The sequence below is a fragment of the Erinaceus europaeus genome, chromosome 5 (assembly GCF_950295315.1).
Source record: "Erinaceus europaeus chromosome 5, mEriEur2.1, whole genome shotgun sequence".
NCBI lineage: Eukaryota > Metazoa > Chordata > Mammalia > Eulipotyphla > Erinaceidae > Erinaceus > Erinaceus europaeus.
In genome coordinates, this window is record NC_080166.1 from 110564869 (window position 1) to 110572120 (window position 7252).

Below are 7252 nucleotides of genomic sequence, written 5' to 3' on the forward strand. Positions count from 1 at the left end.
TAATGTTGTTTAACTGGTTTGCATAATTGGTAGAGCTAAAAGGCTATTCCCCAACATTAAAAAATACAATTATAAATGTATGAGTTTCCCTCAATCAGAAGGTACTGTCCTCCCCACCCCCTGCCAGTTACCAAATAACAGCATTTGCAAATGTTTCCATGAACCATGAAAAACTGCAGCTCAGTGTGCTCTAATGTAGTATTAGGTCAGCAGCTCTCTTGAAAGAACAAATCCAACTCAGGGCCAAACAGGCAGCCAGGCCTAATTAAGCACTCCAGAGGAAGCAAAGCTCTCAGAGAATTGCAACTGACTTGACCTCCACTTTGTACCTCACCAGGTTTCTCTATACCTTTGCCACTTTCCTCTGGATTTATTAATTTTTATGAATTATTTAAACATGCAGTTTCACATCTACAATTAGTTTTCAAAGCTAATGCAACAGGAGTAAATAATCACAAGTTAAACAGCTTGAGAATGGTGACAGTCTTGGCAGAACGTTAGAGGTCTGATTTCCTCTAACAGAATGTGCCTTTGGTACAGGCTTCCCAAACCTCCTTCTGGTTCATGGTCTTTAAGATTCAGTCTACAGAGCAGCCTGGACCTCCACTTCCAATCAAGAGGACATACAAATATCAGTGTCGCTTCTTTTCTAGGCTATGTTTCTAGTATGTGTTTCTTTTATGTAAACAGATGAGAATTAATAGTCAAAGTTCAGTAGCAGGGAAGAATTGCGTATGAAGAATGAGACATGAGATATTTTTTATTATTATTAAGGAGTCATAGTCTAATGGAAAAAATATAATTATTAGCATCCTTACCTACTTTTAAAAACAGAAGTGCTCAAAATTGTATCCTAATTGCTGGTACCTCCATCAGCTCCAGGTCCTCAGTCCTGTCTTAGCAGGGAATGACCTCCAAAAATCACAGTATCATGACTACTTGTTGCTTATCATTCAGCTGAAAGACAGCAATACTACAAGTAGTACACTCTACTGAAAGTCATCTTGCAATAATGCAGTAAGTGTTCCTTCTTTCAGACTGAAATTTTTTCTAAGGGTGAAATTTTTTAAGCTAAGGTTTAGTTATTTGTTTTTCTTAGGATCTAGACTATCACAGATCCCTCAAAACATCTGTATAGGAAAGTATTAAAAACTTCACATGCAAAATCTACCTATCTCGGAAAATTTGGGATGGGGTAAACTTTAATATCCACTCATCTGTCATTTATTTCCATTTTGATATTTCACAATGCTTCCTTTGGAAAAAAAAATTTAATGCTTTCTGTTTTTTTTTTTCCCCCAAACACTGCTCATCTCTGGTTTATAGTGGTGTTGGGGTTTAAACCGGAGGCATTGGTGCCTCAGGCATGAAAGTCATTTGCATAGCCATTATGCTATCTCCCCAGTGTTTATTTTTTTTTAGCAGTGAAGTTTTATTCTAATACAGAGATCTTCTCAACTATCAATGAATCTGCCTGTTTTCTTCTTTGTTATTGGGGGATTAATGGTGTATAGCAAATACAATTTTTAATATATGTGTAAACATTTTCAAATTTCTTCAAAACACTCTCAGCCTCAGCCTCCTCCACCGTCATGCACCAGGACCTGAAAGCTCCCCTTCCCCCCACCCCCAATGCTTGTTATTTTTAAAAAGAATTTGTTTCATGAGAGAGAAAGCAAGAAAAAGAGACTTGGAGAGTCAGAGAAGCACTCTATATGTGATGCTGGAGATCCCACCTGGGGACTTACACAAACCAGGTCCTGCACTTTACTGCTGAGCCATCTCCCTGGCCACCCTCAGGGACTAATTAATAGCTAAGCAAAACTGGAAGAGATTAGCAGGGTACATTCCAATGGCTATGACTTCAACTGAGTTAGGACAAGCAGAGAATTGAAGATAGTGGCTCAAATGTTCTCATTAAAAAACCTTCAAATCATTATTTATCTACTCCATTCCAAGATCCAAATACTGGTAGATATCAATCAAGAAATGGATTGCTTTTCTACTCCTTGATTTCTCTTTCTCAGTAGCTGAGATCCAAAGCATTGTGAAATGAAAGAGGACCACTTAATCCCTTGAGTGGAGTTTGTGAGAACCTGAGCTTGAACAGAAGATGAAGAGGTAGTGGTAAGTCACTGCAGTGTGCATTTTGCTCAGGAAATCCAAGCCTTAGCTTAGTTAAGTAACTTGCCTAAATTTATATTGATAGAAAATTGCAGTTTTTACATAAAAATGTAAAAGTTGACTGGAGGGGATCTGGTGGTAGCGCAGTGAGTTAAGCACACATAGTGCAAAGTGCAAGGACCAGTGTAAGGATCCTGGTTCGAGCCCCCGGGACCCCACCTGCAGGGTGGTCGCTTCACAAGCAGGTTTGCAGGTGTCTGTCTTTCTCTCCCCTCTCTGTCTTCCCCTCCTCTCTCCATTTCTCTCTGTCCTGTCCAACAACAAAAACATTGATAACAATAATAATAACCACGACAACGATAAAAAAAAAAACAAGGGCAACAAAAGGGAAAAAAAATAGCCTCCAGGACTAGTGGATTTGGACGCAGACACTGAGCCCCAGCATTAACCCTGGAGGCAAATAAATAAAAAGAAAAAAAGTTGACTGGAAAGGCTCTAACCTTAGCTGTTCTTTCTTTAGTTACCAAATCAATTTCTATGTAGACGCTCACTCTCCTCACCATCCCTCTTTCTAATGTAGACACAGTGGGTGTTTCAGTCGAATGATCCGTGTGTGTGTGTGTGTGTGTGTGTGTGTGTGTGTGTGTGTGTGCATTTAGAACTTCCCTGAATGTTTTCTTCTTGCTGACCATCATAATAAAAACATGCTTTCTAAATAGTGATAACATGTGCATATATGCAGTTAAGCTGATCTTCTATATAAGGTAACATTCAAACACCACAAAATATAATACTATTGTACTTAAAACTAGAGACTGTTAACCTGATTACACATGAAATATAAATAACCATATTATCTTGTGTTGTATTGATTGGTTAAGTACACATCAGAATTGTACAAATGATATAATTATTTAATCTTTCTAAATGTTAAGATGACAGCAACATTGTTAAGAAAATGGCTTAAAAAGATATGATTCCTGAAATCCTCTAATTTTGGTATTACCTGCTAGAATTGGATGTGAAGCCAGCATAGACCCTGTTGTGAAACAGCCATTCAGTGAGACCATCAATAAAAAAATTCAGGAGTTACAAGGGGAGGCTGATCAGGAAGAATGCTTCTAGTAAACAGTCTGGCTTATGCATGATCTTACAGTGGCTCAGTAGCACCAAATCATAGAATTCTAATTCCATTGTGGGCAACAGGGTCTGCCTGCCCCAGTACACACCCTCACTGTTGACCAGGTCTCCACACCGTAACCAGTCCTTGAGAGGTCCTTTTACAAATTGCACACTTGCTACCTCTTCATTTCTTCAATCTACCTTCAAATTCTGCCTGCTATATACAGCTGTCAGCTGCTCAAGATGCCTCCTTGAAATGATCTTGTTAGCACTTTCTCCCTGTGTTACCCCACAGCTGTACTCAGAGAATCTTTTCCACTAGAATTCTACACCTGAATCCCAGAACGAAAACTGACTTATCTCTCAAGGCCCAGCAATTCATATGGTCTGACTGAAAAACTGAGCACTCTCAAAATTCTTTGACTAAAAGAATCAATGCAGTACAGAAGGAAGAAAAGCCTACTTGTGAAGCCCAAGTAGGAAAGGAAGTCAATATATGATTTTCATATTCCATCACTGGGGGTTAAAGTTGGGCAATCCGAGACTAAGACATTCTACTTTTAGACTTAAAAAATTAAGTTGCCTTTTCCTTGGAACTATGTGAGTCAAAATATATGACAATTTAGTAAATAATTAATTATTCAGTATTATTTACTAATTATTTTCTTCAAAATTGTCAAATTTGTGGAAGGCTTGCAAGAAGAATAATACAAAGATTCGCACATACACGAGTCTTTAGATATTAACATTTATGACACTGTTACAGAGTAATTTATGATCAAATCACACATATGACACTTTGTACCTTTAATTATTTCAGTTTGTGTTTCCTAAAAAGAATTTATTTTAGGGAGTCGGGTGGTAGCACAGCAGGTTAGCTCGCTGTTCCCCACCTGCAGGAGAGTCGCTTCACAAGAGGTGAAGCAGGTCTGCGGTGTTTCTCTTTCCCCCGTCTTCCCCTCCTCTCTCCATTACTCTCTGTCCTATCCAACAACGACATCAATAACAACAACAATAATAACTATAACAATAAAACAAGGGAAACAAAAGGGAATAAATAAATAAATATTTTTTAAAAATAATTTATTTTATGTAACTACAATTAACCAAATCAGGACCCTATCGCTGAGATAGTAGAGTTACCTATTCTAAGACCTTTGCCCCAATTTTGCCCATTGACTTTTTTTTGTTTTGCCTCCAGGGTTATTGCTGGGGCTAGGTGCTGCACTATGAATCCACTGCTCCTGGAGGCCACTTTTTTCACCTTTGTTGCCCTTGTTGTTTTATCACTGTTGTGGTTGTTATTGTTGTTATTGATGTCATTGTTGTTGGAAAGAACAGAGAGAAATGGAAAGAGGAGGTGAAAATGGAGAGGGGGAGAGAAAGATAGACACCTGCAGACTTGCCTCACCTCCTGTGAAGCGACCCCCCTGCAGGTGGGGAGGCGGGGGCTCCAACCCGGTTTCCTTCACCTGTCCTTGAATTCACGCCATCTGCGCTTAACCCGCTGTGCTATCGCGCGACCCCTTTCCTTGCCCATTGACTTTTATTGTAAGAAAGAAAATTCAGGGGGCTGGGTGGTAGCGCAGCAGGTTAAGCGCGCACCGCACAAAGCGCAGGGAACGGCGAAAGGAACCCACTTCGAGCCCCCAGCTCCCCACCTACAGGGGATTCGCTTCACAGGCGGTGAAGCAGGTCTGCAGGTGTCTATCTTTCTCTCCCCCCTCTGTCTTCCCCTCCTTTCTCCATTTCTCTCTGTCCTAGCCAGTAACAATGACAGCATTAATAACAATAACAACAACAATGATAAACAACAAGGGCAACAAAAAGGAAAAAACAGCCTCCAGGAGTAGTGAATTCATAGTGCAAGCACCAAGCCCCAGCAATTACCCTGGAGACAAAATAGAAAGAAAGAAAGAAAGAAAGAAAGAAAGAAAGAAAGAAAGAAAGAAAAGAAAAGAAAAGAAAAGAAAAGAAAAAGGAAATTCAAAGTCTCCTGCGTTGTCCAAGGCATTGTGCCTCTAGTCTTTAATCTATACTATGCTTGAATCTTTCTTTGCATTTTCTGACACTGACATTTTTAAAACCAATCATCTCGTTTTGGGTTGGTCTAACATTTCATCCTGAATTTAGATTCAGGCTTTGTGCTTTTCACAGAAATATCACAGAAGTGACACTAAATTCTCAGTGCTTCACATCAGGAAGCACAAACTAGGTTTGTATGGTGACTAGTGATGTTCACTTTGATCACTTGGTTAAGGAAAGAATTACTACATTTTTCCATGTTTCTATTTTTAACAAATAACTGTCTTGTGTATTATTATCTCAATAATCCTCTTCGAGAGTACACCAACTTTTAGTGCTCATTAATAATATTTATGTGATGATTACCAAATGGTGAGTTTCTAATTCCATTTATTTCATTAGCTGCTTCTGTAAGCAAAAGCTTTGCCTTCTGACACAATTAGTTTATGTATTCTTATTAGTGCTGAACTTCTGGGCTTTGTACCTTATCCAGTAGATTACAAACATTAGTGCATGCTCACTGCTTATTTTGATTCTTAAATGGTTTCAGATTTGGTTGATGAGATTCCCTCAAACTGGCTCTCGTATTTCACTGTTTTTTAATCTGTTTTTAAATGGTTCTGTTTATATCATGTATTCAGGCTCATACTTTGATCTCACTGTTCTTTTGTGGAGTATTCTTTACTTATTTTTGAAGATTTTTTTCTCTGTAATCAAATTTTACAGAACAAATGTCAGTATCAACTTATGATCGTGAATTAGCACAACACTAGCAGCAGAATTTAGTGTTTTTTTTTTTATTATTTTTTAAGAAAGGATAATTAACAAAATCATAGGGTAGGAGGGGTACAACTCCACACAATTCCCACCACCCAATCTCCATATCCCACCCCCTTCCCTGGTAGCTTTCCCATCTCTGGATAGAGCATGGACTCAGGGTCATTGTGAGTTGCGGAAGGTAGAAGGTCTGGCTTCTGTAATTGCTTCCCCGCTGAACATGGGCGTTGACTGGCCGGTCCATACTCCTAGTCTGCCTCTCTCTTTCCGTAGTAGGGTGGGTCTCTGGGGAAGCGGAGCTCCAGGACTCATTGGTGGGGTCTTCAGTCCAGGGAAGCCTGTCCGGCATCCTGATGACATCTGGAACCTGATGATTTGGTGTAATACTCCAATTCCATTTCAGGTTCGACTTGTGTTTTCTTTTCTAATCTTGTTTTTCAACTTCGGCCTGAGAGTGAGATCATCCCATATTCATCCTTCTGTTTCTGACTTATTTCACTCAACATGATTTTTTCAAGGTCCATCCAAGATCGGCTGAAAACGGTGAAGTCACCATTTTTTACAGCTGAGTAGTATTCCATTGTGTATATAGACCACAACTTGCTCAGCCACTCATCTGTTGTTGGACACCTGGGTTGTTTCCAGGTTTTGGCTATTACAAATTGTGCTGCCAAGAACATATGTGTACACAGATCTGTTTGGATGGATGTGTTGGGTTCCTTAGGATATATCCCCAGGAGGGGAATTGCAGGGTCATAGGGTAGGTCCATTTCTAGCCTTCTGAGAGTTCTCCAGACTGTTCTCCACAGAGGTTGGACCAATTGACATTCCCACCAGCAGTGCAGGAGGGTTCCTTTGACCCCACACCCTCTCCAGCATTTGCTGCTGTTACCTTTTCTGATGTGTGACATTCTCACAGGAGTGAAGTGATATCTCATTGTTGTCTTGATTTGCATTTCTCTGACAATCAGAGACTTGGAGCATTTTTTCATGTGTTTCTCGGCCTTTTGGATCTCTTCTGTGGTGAATATTCTGTCCAATTCCTCCCCCCATTTTTGGATGGGGTTATTTGTTGTCTTGTTGTTGAGTCTGGTAAGCTCTTTATATATGTTGGTTATTAAACTCTTATCTGATGTGTGGCATGTAAAGATCTTCTCCCATTCTGTGAGGGGTCTCTTGATTTGGGTAGTGGTTTCTTTTGCTG